This window comes from Pelodiscus sinensis, chromosome 21, assembly GCF_049634645.1.
Source record: "Pelodiscus sinensis isolate JC-2024 chromosome 21, ASM4963464v1, whole genome shotgun sequence".
Taxonomy (NCBI): Eukaryota; Metazoa; Chordata; order Testudines; family Trionychidae; genus Pelodiscus; species Pelodiscus sinensis.
In genome coordinates, this window is record NC_134731.1 from 14,993,631 (window position 1) to 15,005,191 (window position 11,561).

At 46.3% G+C, this 11,561-nt stretch overlaps 1 long non-coding RNA gene across 2 annotated transcripts; it reads left to right on the forward strand.

Annotated features, from left to right (window-relative positions):
* Positions 1-3,285: 3,285 nt before the first annotated feature.
* Positions 3,286-10,105, forward strand: LOC102443456 (uncharacterized). 2 transcript variants are annotated; one of them, XR_331349.4, is made up of 3 exons: positions 3,286-3,442; positions 3,765-3,907; positions 7,224-10,105. It is a non-coding gene; the product is annotated as an uncharacterized LOC102443456 (long non-coding RNA). The 2 variants fall into 2 exon arrangements; XR_331350.4 differs by having other exon boundaries at positions 3,294-3,442; positions 3,749-3,907.
* The last annotated feature ends 1,456 nt before the right edge of the window (positions 10,106-11,561 follow it).

The window sequence follows — 11,561 nt, forward strand, 5'->3', positions numbered from 1 at the left end:
GCGTTGGAGCGTGCGCGGTTCTGCCGGGGCTATACCAATGTGCCAAAGGGGGAGGGCGGGAGTTGGATTGCACCACTGTGACTCTGAGCTGGGGTGGAGGGAGCGCTCTGCAGGGAGGAGCGTGCATGGTGTGTTGCAGCTGGCTGTGCTAATCCAGGCCAGCCCTACCCAGGCGCTTCAGCCAGCCATGTGTTGGCCCACAGCAGGGATGTTAAATTTTGACTAATTGGCTAATGGAATAGTCAATGCAATTTGCACTGACTATTTGATTAGTCGATAAGGGCCCAGGACTGTTGCTACCTTTCAAAGGCAAAAGCGCGGCAGGCAGCAAGGGGCCAGTGGGGCAGTCCTGTGCTCCCCACAGCATTTCAAAGCAGCAGTGCTGCATGGAGCCCAGGGTCAGCTGTGGGGAGCCTGACGTAGGGCTGCACGCAGCATTTCAAAGTGGCAGCGCCTATGGAGCCTGGGAACCCGGGTCTCTACACTGAAGTACTCAGCTTTCCCCCCTACTTGCTGCCTCTTTCTGATAGCGGGGGAAGCGACTACTCAGCTAGTGTGTCCCTGCTTATCGGATAGTCAACTAGTTGTTCATATCCCTAGCTCACAGCAGGGAGCAGCTCCAAGGGGCCTCAAAAGCTCCCATAGGGCAGCCCCTTGTGGCCCTGGGGCAGGACCAATTAACCCCAGACTATCCCTGACACCTACCTGTCTAGCCTGGATGCTACCCTAGGAGCCTCTTTCTGAGCCAAGCTACCCTTACAGCTCTCCCCCACCACACCCCAATCTAGGGGGTGGGAGATAGCTGCCTAAATCTCCCTTGCTGCGGGATAAGCCCAAAACCACTTCCCTCGTGTGACCATGGTGGAGAAGCACTATTGGTCACCATCCTTCTAACATTCCTGGATTTGAAGACTGTTTTCATATCCTTGCCCCGCCAGCCTTTGTTTCTCAAGGCCAATCAGGCAGGTTTTCTAAACTTTTTATTCATTTGTGTTGTTCTCCTCTGGATTCTCCAATTTGTTCACATCTTTTCTTAAAGTGACACCAGTACTTGATACAGGTTGGATCTCCCTGGCCTGGCACCCTTGGGACCTAACCGGTCCCAAACCAGGGAATTTTCTATACTAGGGAAGGTTTCCTGCTACAGGCCCCAGCAGCTGACTACTCTCAGCACTGCCAGCTCTGGGGCAATACCCACTGCCTCCAGCTCCAGGCTGCCTGCTGGGTTGCTGCTCCTGCTGGGCTGCCTGCTGGGCTCTAGTAGCCTGCACTGCCACGGGCTGCCACAGGCTCCAGCCCTGTGCTGCCATGGGCAGCCGAGGGCTGGCCCTGGTCAGGCTGTCAAGGGCTCGGGCTCCAGTCACAGCCTCAGGGTAGCCCCTGGGCTATGGCCTCACTTGTGTGGGCTGCCCTGGACTCCAGCCTCATGCTGCTGGGAGCTACTGAGGGCTTCTGTCAGCCCCAGGCCCACTACCGTGATCTGCCAAGGGCTCTGGCTTCTGCCCCGTGGTAGTTTGCAGGCTCTGGCACTGTCTCCGTGGGCTGCCCAGGGCTCTGGCCCTGGCCCCACACTGCCATGGGCTATTGTCAGCCCGGTTCTGTGCTGCCTGGGGCTGCCCCAGCCCTGGTCCCAGAGCCACAGGCTGCTAGGGGCAGTTGCTGGCTCCAGCCACACTGCTGTGGACTGCAGAGGGCTGCTGCCAGCCCCTGCCCCATCCCACTGCTTCAACCTGCCCCGCTCCTAGATTGCCCTACTGCCACTAGTCTATTGGGGGAGGGTCTCTGATCCGGGAACCAAAGAGTTCCTCTTTTGGGAGGTGCAATCTGTAGAGTACTCTATCTGAGGCTTCACCCGTGTTGAGTAGAGCAGGAACATTACCTCCCATGTCTTAAATGACACTCCTATTAATACACCGTGGAATCATACTAGGCTTTTTGGCAATTGCATCACACTTGACTCAAGCACAATTTGTGACCCACTATCACCTCCAGAGTCTTTTCAGCATACTACCGCAAAACCAGTTATTCCCCATTTAGTAGGTATGCATTTGCTCTTTGTCTTCAAAGTGTATTTTTTTGCAATTATCTTTACTGAATTTCACCTTCTTCATTTTGGTCCAATTGTTCAGTTTTGTCAAAGTTGTTTTGAATTCTAATCTTATCTTCCAAAGTGCTTTGAACCTCTCCCAGCTTGGTTTCACCTGCAACTGTTATAAACATACTCTCCAATCCATTATCCAAGTCATAAATGAAAATATTGAATAGTCTAGACTAAGGACGTTAAATATTGAGTAATTTACTGGTCAAGTAGTCGATGGAATTTCCACTGAGTACTCGATTAGTGGATAGGCACTTCCGCATTCCCTCTTTGAAATGTACAAGAGCCTTGCTGGGGCTCTTGTACATTTCAAAGGAGGAATGCAGAACTCAGGTGCAGCCCAGGGCCAGCAGGAAGTCCCACTGACTCTAGGCTCCACAGGGGTGCCAGCTTTGAAATGTATAAGAGTCCCCAGCAGGGGCTCTTGTGCATTTCAAAGTGGAAGTGCCCTCATGGAGCCCCGGGTCAGAGGGGGACTCCAAGTCCCCCGCTAACCTCAGGCTCCATGCTGCGCTGCTACTTTGAAATGCCACGCAAAGTGCGGCATTTCCCTGGAACCCGGGATCAGCTGGGGACTCCCCAGCTAACCCTGGGCTCCATGCAAACGCCACAGCAGCATTTCAAAGGGGCAGCACCACACAGAGCCCTGGATCAGCTGTGCAGCGCTGCTTCTTTAAAGTACCCACTTCCCCACCCCCTCTTTGCTTCCTCCATCTGATAGAGGTAGCAAGCGGAGGGGGGGATATTGACTAGTCAACTCCACTATCCAATAAGCATTTGCTTATCGGATAGTCAACTAGTCGACTAGTCCTTAACATCCTTAGTCCAGACCCAGTACAGGTCCCTGCATGACCCTATTCAATACATTCCCGAGTTTGGCAGCAAACCATTGCTAACTTCTTTTTGAGTAGTTTCAATCTCTAAACTTGTGGGCAAAAAAATGAAAGGCCAGTTAAGGCTGGTTAGAAATGTGATCGTTACTCAATTGTATATTATAAATTGGATCTGGATTCTTGGCCCTGTATTTGTCTTTGTAGATTTTACTTTATATTCCCTTCTTCTCCCTTGAAAAGTCTGCATTTTATATGGAGAATCCTGTTGATGTAAGTGAATTATAAAGAAGATCAAGGATCTGTTTAGGACAGTTTTGGAACAGTAGTGGTCTTCCGCTGCTGGAGAAAGAAAAATTATAGTCCTTTTAGTATACTGCTGTAGCAAAAGGCGCAGGGATATCTGTGCCAATTAACTGACTCACATTCCTCACAGAAGTTACAAAACAGCATTTCAAGCAGAAGCTGCAGAAACTGAAACAAAGACAAAGTCCATCAATCCATTTCAAAACTGGTAAGAGAACTTAAAAAGAAAATCTGAGCAATGAAGTTTAGTCTGTACTGAGTGTATTTTAATCAATTCAAGGTTGGGACAATATTGTATTGATTCAGAGTGCAAACTCAACTCTGAATAAGGGGTTCTGATTTTCTTTTCAGCCATTATGGATATATTAACCTAAGGATTAGATATCTTCGAAATACTTCAGAAATTAAGTTTAGACACAAAGATTATGTACACCTAGAGCAAAATGCAAGTATGTTGAAAACTAATGAGTTGGAGGGAGAATAAGCCATGCACAATTCTCTTTTAAACTTTTAGGTATTTGCTATTTCAGATCATCTGGTTTTTCTCTGCCAACTGATAGGCATGAACCATTGGAGAGGTCACCTCAGAAGTAATCAAATGCTTAATAGTTAGTGGAAGGCCCGCAGAGTAGCAGGACATACATCAGCAGTTGAAGAAGAGCAATATAACTTGGTAAGTAATTTGAGTTTTGTTGGGTTTTTTTTAATGGGGAAAGAAGAGAGTTTTTGATTGCACCAGATCTGATGAGGAGAGTGGGTAAACAAGTTGGGCTGTTTTTCTTTCCTCCAGGGCATAAAAGCAGGAGGCAGATCCCATGGCTGCAGTCCATGAGAAGGAAGAGAAAATGCTTCTGCAACTTGCAGAACAAGTTGTGACTAGAATGTTTAATTCAAGTGGGGTTTGTGTTGTCTCTCTTTGAAGAGCTTCCTCTCCCCTCAGTAAACTTCTGCATTTTCTTCTGGGCTCCCAGCCCTGCTATGTAAACCTAGGACCTCAGTGCTCTGTACAAAGAATTTTGCTTGTCCATTGAGAGTTCTGCATGTGACATGCACTTAGGATTGGAACAGATTTTGCAAACAGTTCAACTACCGTTTAAGCACTTATGGGCCAGATTTTAAACAGCACTCAGGAGCCTTGGCAGCAGGGTGACAGAGTTCAAAATCAGCATCTTACAGAGATTTTACAGCTCTCTCTTGCTGCACTTAGCATCCCTGCACCACTCAGACAATGCTGCAGCCTTACAAAGGCAAAAGAGTTCTCATTTGGATACAGACACACAATCAGATGTGTCAGGAGTGGGGAATCTTTCTTGTGTCAGGCACCGCTGACCCACAGAAAAAATCAGTTAAGGACCGCACGCAAGTGAGAAGCAAAAAAAAAAAAAAAAACCCCAAAAACCAAACCAAAACAAACAGAAAAATCTCTCACTGACAACATGACCCCTGGCTGAAAAGGAGAAAGAATCTCCTCACATTCCCCTCACACACCAGAGCCTAGAGGGGCCCCGGCTAGTAGATTTTGTGTGCTCCAGCCCTGAGCCTCGGGGACCGAATACAGGCAAGCTGGGGGCAACTGGACATGAGGTTCCCCACCTGTGAGATATGTCTTTGCCCATAAAATAACCCCAGGTGCTTCTAGCCAATAGAACAGACTCAGGATCTGCTTTATTGATGCTCTCTGGTCCCTTGGTGCCAAAGCTAAAATTACCTTTTAAAGCTAATTTTGAAGAAAAAAAAGTAATTTGAAACTTCTGGTGTCCCGTCCCCCCCCCTCCCCCCAGCTCTAAAATTATCATTTGTATCCATTTGGATATGTCTATAAAATACAGCTTTGCCACTCCTATCATTAACTGTACCACCATCTGCCAAATTAAATATCTGCAAAACTAGCAAGCCTTGTAAAACTCAATTCCAGAACACATAGTAGTGCACGGAAATCAACCAGTTTGACGCTGGTCCAGTCTTCTAGACATCTCTAGTATGTCAAGTCAGTGCTGATCAACTGCAAAGAGGTCTAGATTGTCTAAGATTCCCTGGCTACATACCCAGAATGTAGGTTATTTGCCTTATGTCAGCTTCCTGAAGTTGGGGGCATGTTATAGAGGGGGCCTGTGGATTTTTTTGGTTTTATTCATTTTATTTTTAGCAGTTTGTGAGCTCTATGATGTCAAAATATCAGGGAAAGTGGTGTTAAGGGTTGTCTCTTTGCATATATGCACAGTACTGTTTCAAATAGCACAATGTTAAAGCACACTAGAGAATCCTTAGCACACAAGCAGGGTCTAAATGGACCAATTAATACATAACATATTAGTGCACTTTAGAAATCACACGCCTGTAGTCGACATTACTGCTCTGTCTAGACAAGCCATTAGCTACAAGCCAGGGAGCAGAGATATCACCTTATAAACAAACTGCACAGGGAAAGGAGTGGAGTCAACACATACTGAGTAACCATTTCTGGTGTATATTAGATAAACTTCCATTTCATATTGATAGAGAACGGGGGTGTTTATTGGTTATTTCTGAAAATGAGAAGCCCTAGTAATGTTCCCTTGCTTAGGATGCAAGTAGTTCTGGGGTTAACACTTATCCAAGCTCTAGGGGTGCGAGAAGATTGCCAGTGAGGGATATACATTGCAAATGCAATCAGACCACCTCGAGCACTTTGCCAGAAATCATTCTGGGTAGTTTGGGATGATGATGATTTAATACAACTTCAGGAAGCAATCTTAAGCGTACACCTGTAGATGTTCGGCAGAGAGCTTTTTAAACACAAACCTTTGTAGTTGAAAAACAAAGTCATTCCACAGCAAACACCCATGTGGGCATAAAAACAGTAACAATGTGGATAACGCCTTCCTGAATCTTTCTAGCTACGTATGATTCTCGCAGTTTGGAAAGCTGATCTGCATAGAAAGACATAGCCATTCCAAATATAAAACAGATATTATTCCCCATGTGTTAGAAATCCCCAGCCTCTATCACTGTTTTGTTCTATATTATGTCTGTCTATTTAGGCACTGACATGGCCAGCAATACTGTATTAGCTGCTTAGACTTCTAAGCATCTTGGAGCACAGACTGTCTCCTGTTTGGACAGCACCAAACACAGGTGTGCAGCAAATTATATTATGTAGCTGTGTCAACACTTGGCTTTTTATCCATATCATTTCTGACTATTTCAGGTGAACAAGGTGCTGGCAGTTTTTCTACCTGATCTTTGCTGAGAGCAACACGAGCTAACACCATGATAATATTGCCTGTGGCGTCCAAGGCCTTATCTATTGTCCTTGCTTTTGCCAGGGAAGCTGCACTGCTGTAGCAGCAGTGAGACATTTTAAGGCTAGTGGGAAGTCAAAGGTGGACAATTTATCAGACAGTAATTAACTTTTGGGGCAATTTATCAAGAGGCCTGGTAGACTCTGCATCACTTAAGATCTTGAAATCAAGATGGGATGTCCAAAACATATGCTCTTAGTTTAATCCCAAATTAAACACTTGATACATAGGGTTGCCAGGTGTCCAGTTTTCGCCCGGACAGTCCAGTAATTACATCTTCTGTCTGGTAAAAAAAAAAAAACAAACAGAAAATACCGGACATGTAAAATGTCCAGTATTTTCTGTTTTTCTTGGATGGAAGTCTGACAGGGATATTTTTCCCCCTGCTGCATCTGGTGGGGGCGGGGGAGCGGGGGAATTTAAAGGCGCAGCGACCTTTTTTTTTTTTGCTTAAGAACTTTGGTCTCCAGTGCGTTGTGGTTTTGTTGTTTTTTGTTCAACCAATTTTTTTCCCTGCCATATTTGGGATGTTTTGTGAAGGTATCTGGCAACTCTATTGATACAAGAATGAGTGTGTGAAATTCTATAGTCTCTGTGATGCAGGAGGTCAAACTAGATGAAACAGAGTCCCTTCTGGCCTTAATATCTATACAACTATGAAGTCCTTCCTCGGATCTCCATCCCTTTGTGTCTTTGTTTTTAACATAGGTCCAGCTAAGCAACATGGCTTTGAAGAGAGTGTCTTTTATGTGTCTGCTGTTCATTGCTACATCTGTCATCAGCATCTCTCATGCTCAGAACCCACCGGCCTTCAGACGGAAGCATTTGACCCTATTGGACACCATCGACCACAACAGATGTAATAGTGAAATGAGAAACAAATGGATCGCAATGACTAGAAATGGCTGTAAAAAACTTAACACATTCATTCATGCTCCTGAGGAGATTATCGATGCCACATGCACCATGGGGAAAGTGCATACCCTAAAGGGCCAAGCGTATAAAAAAAGTATCAGTAAATTCAGGGTCACTAATTGCAGACTCTCTGGGGAATATCCTAATGGCTGTGAGTACATGGCAGAAAAGACCGCCTGGAAATATATAGTAATCTCTTGTGATCAGAATAATCAGGCGGTGCATTTTGCAGGGACTCTGAACTGGTAGGAATGAGAAAGTGGGGGAAGGAGCTTATTCCTAATATTTTGGGGTGCTGTTGCCTCTTCTATTGCTAAAGCTTCATTCATACTGTAGCCTAAGCAAATTATTTCGTGACGTAAGGTGCTGGAGCCCTCTACAACAAGGGGGCACTGCTCTCTTATGGGTTTGGTAGTGGTTCTGGAGAGCAGCAAGGAGATGAAGAAAGGAATAATGATGCTTAGCAATTGTATAGCCCTTAACATTTCCAAAGCATTGCACCATTATGGAAATGCAGGGGAGCAGCTGAAAGAGGGAAGCGGGGAGATTAGAGTGGGGGAAGAGGATTGTTGAGAATGGGAAGCAAGATGGTTATAGGGTCTGATCCCAAACTCAGTGAGGTCAATGGACTTTAGATCTGCCCCATAGCGAGAAAGAGCAGGCCTTCTCACGGGTTCAGAGATCAGAGAGGCTCAGATCACTTCCAGCTTTTGAGGCCCCTAGCCATAATAAAAATAAAAAATGACACATGAAAACAAAATAAGGCAACAAAAAAGAGAGAAACGTAATTTGAATATTTTTATTTAGCAAGTGCCTTTTTTAGCCTTTTTCACATCTTATTTGCTTAAATTTGCAGTTCTAAGCTGAGAAAGTGGGTCACATTTTGGTCCGATAGGGATGCACATAAAAACAAGCTGCAAAACTAATCAAATGCCAAAAAATTAATAAGTGCCTAAATTTGAGGCCCCCTCTGAGCTTGAGGCCCAGGCCAACTGGCCCTCCTGCTCCCCGCCCCCAACAGGCCCTGAAAAAGAGAAGTGGCAGGATCTTGAATGGGAATTAGAAAGAGGGCATGTTTACACTAGGAAATTATTTTGAAATAACTCCAGAAATAATAATTTTGAGCTAGCATGTCCACACTACGGGGAAGCCTCGAAATGAGTCCGAGGCAGGCTCTGTTAATGTGGCTGTGCTACCTCAACTTAGAGCCACACGAAGCCCCAGGGAGTAATTAGTTTGAATGACTCTGGGGAGTAGTTATTTTGAAATAGCGGCACAGGAGCGTCCACACTACTGCTATTTCAAAATAGCTATTTCAAAATTAGTATTATTCCTCGTGGAAGGCAGGAGTTATAATTTTAAAATAACCAGCCCATTATTTCAAAATAATAGGCTTGGCAGTGTGGATGCTCTGCTTGTTATTTCGAAATAACTCCCTAGTGTAGACCAGGAGACATGGAGGATGGTGCAGTGGTTAACATGTTAGTCTGGGAGATCCAATTACAATTCCCACTCTGCCATAGACTTCCTGTGTGATCCTGGGCAAATGACTTAGGGCCAGATTTGTATAGGTTTATAGGCACCTACAGATACTTAATAGGTGCCTGGTGTGAGTCTCAAAAATGCCTAGGCCCATAAGACCCAATGGGAGTGTTGATTTTCAAGATTCCTTCACACCTCTATGAAAAAGCCATTGATTTTGCTAGGTTTGAGATCAGCCCCTAGAAGCTTCCCAGTTCCCATCCTCAACATCTTCCTCCCCCAGCATAATTCCCCACCACCCTCTCAGCCACTCTCTTTTATTTCTTTAGGTGGCTAAAGAGCTTTAAAAGTCTAATCCTTAGTATCTTGGTGCCTGTAGCCAGACATGAACCCCCCTGTAACATCCATCTTTGCTTGCTTGGAAGCATACAGGGCACACAGAGCAGTAAAATCAGCATAGTCTTTGAAGCCTTGACAGGAGGCCCGGATATGCTAGCTCACAAGTGTCCCTGGACAACTGTAAGCAGAGATAAGAGGGTGGTCGAACTAATCGCTGACCAAGAGGCTGCCGAGGAGTGTCCTTGACTGAAACCCATATTGATACGATCACACACTCGTCCGGTGGGGGAGGAATCTCCCGCCCAGCAAAGAATGTCCGGTACTCCTAATTTAGTTATCTCTCTCTTACAAGTGTAAATTATTTGAAACTCCCTTGTAAGAACTGGCGCCACAACGACGGACCAGTACAATTTGGCATCTTAGATAAGAAAGAGGATACGGGCCCCTATGGGTATACAGATGGGTCCAGCAGCACACCCACTCTGAGCGTCGATCTGCCATCTACCTGCTGGCCGGGTTAGGTGTTTGACCTCCTGAGGTTCCACGGGGATGCCCACCTCATATTTGTCTTTCCGAGGAATTGAGGGACCAACCCTGGCCTGACCCGCTGGAGTCGAGAGGCACAGAAGGGGGTAAAAATTGTACCTGTATGTGTCCTTTGTTTAAGTATATACATAGTATTAGATCTCTTTAAAGATTAAGCTGTCACTTGGCACCATTATTTCCTATCTTTCTTTTCCTTTGTAACCATTTTAAGATCTGTATTTGCTAGCAGTTAAGAAGTAGAGCAATAGCCATTGTAACCACATGCTTTATAAGCCTTTTTAATAAACCTGTAACTGGTTAAGTTTTAACCTGACTCCTTCAGTTGCTGTAACAGAACCAAGCACTATTTAAAAGAACTCCAGCCTGTCATAAGGGACAGATACAGGCAGAGCTGGGCTTTTGGATCGTGTCGCTTCCAGGGGACAGATCTGTAGGGGCATCTCTCAGCCTTAGGGCTGCCCGCTGCGAAGGGATCATGTATCCCAGCAGTCAAAATCTGAGGTGTAATAAGCTCTCCCTGTAAACTCTGGGGCATCTGTCAGCCTATTGGCTACCTGCCGTGAAGGGACCCGGTCCTAGCGGTCAAAGACACGGATGTTAAACTTTCAGGCTACGTCTACACTGGCCCCTTTTCCGGAAGGGGCATGTTAATTTCAGCGATCGCAATAGGGAAATCCGCGGGGGATTTAAATATCCCACACGGCATTTAAATAAAAATGTCCGCCGCTTTTTTCCGGCTTTTAGAAAAGCCGGAAAAGAGCGTCTACACTGGCCCCGATCCTCCGGAAAAAGCGCCCTTCAAAGTAGGAATAAGATCCTCCGGAAAAGGGCGCTTTTCCCAGAGGATCGGGGCCAGCGTAGACGCTCTTTTCCGGCTTTTCTAAAAGCCGGAAAAAAGCGGCGGACATTTTTATTTAAATGCCGCGGGGGATATTTAAATCCCCCGCGGATTTCCCTATTGCGATCGCTGAAATTAACATGCCCCTTCCGGAAAAGGGGCCAGTGTAGACGTAGCCTCAGGGCGCCCGTCGGTCATCCCTAAGGCCGCCTGCTGCGACGGGACCTTGTGTCCCAGCAGTTGAAAACTCGGGTGTATAACACACACACACACACACACACACACACACTGCCCTGACCATCGGCTGACAGTGCCCAGTTCCTAATGTGTACAACAGGGATAGTAGCACTAGCCTGTCGCACAAGACTGTGTGGTGAGGATGAATTCCTGACAGATTGTGAGGTGTTCAGACACTACAGTTATGGGGGAGGGGCATATAAGGTAGATAGTAGAGTACAGGTTCTGGGGTTTGGGATTGGAGAGGAAGAGCCTAGATGTGAGTGGGGCACAAGAGGGGGGTTGATGAGGAAGAAGACACACAAGGGGAAGTGGGTGAGGGAGGGACATGTTGTTTCTGCAAATTCTTGTTAATGCGAACTGCTTCCTTACTGCAGGAAAAGGTGCTTTTCTCTTGTCAACTACAAGCAACCTGCAAGCTCCTTGGTGACATTCCTTGCATTCGGGGCAAAGAGGGGAGCTACAGGACAGCATGAGAGTCTCTGCTTTCAGAGATCTGGGCTGGGGAACAGAGCCTGGCCTCTAGTGGGGAAGCCTTGTGAGTGCCTACAGACTGGCTGTTGGTTTTGAACCACCTGGGGGTGGCAGTCAGAGAGGGAGGGTGTGCTCACACATCACCTGGGGGTAGCATGGTCAGAGAGTGGGTGTGTCCACACACCATCTGGGGGTGGCACAAAGCAAGAGTGTGT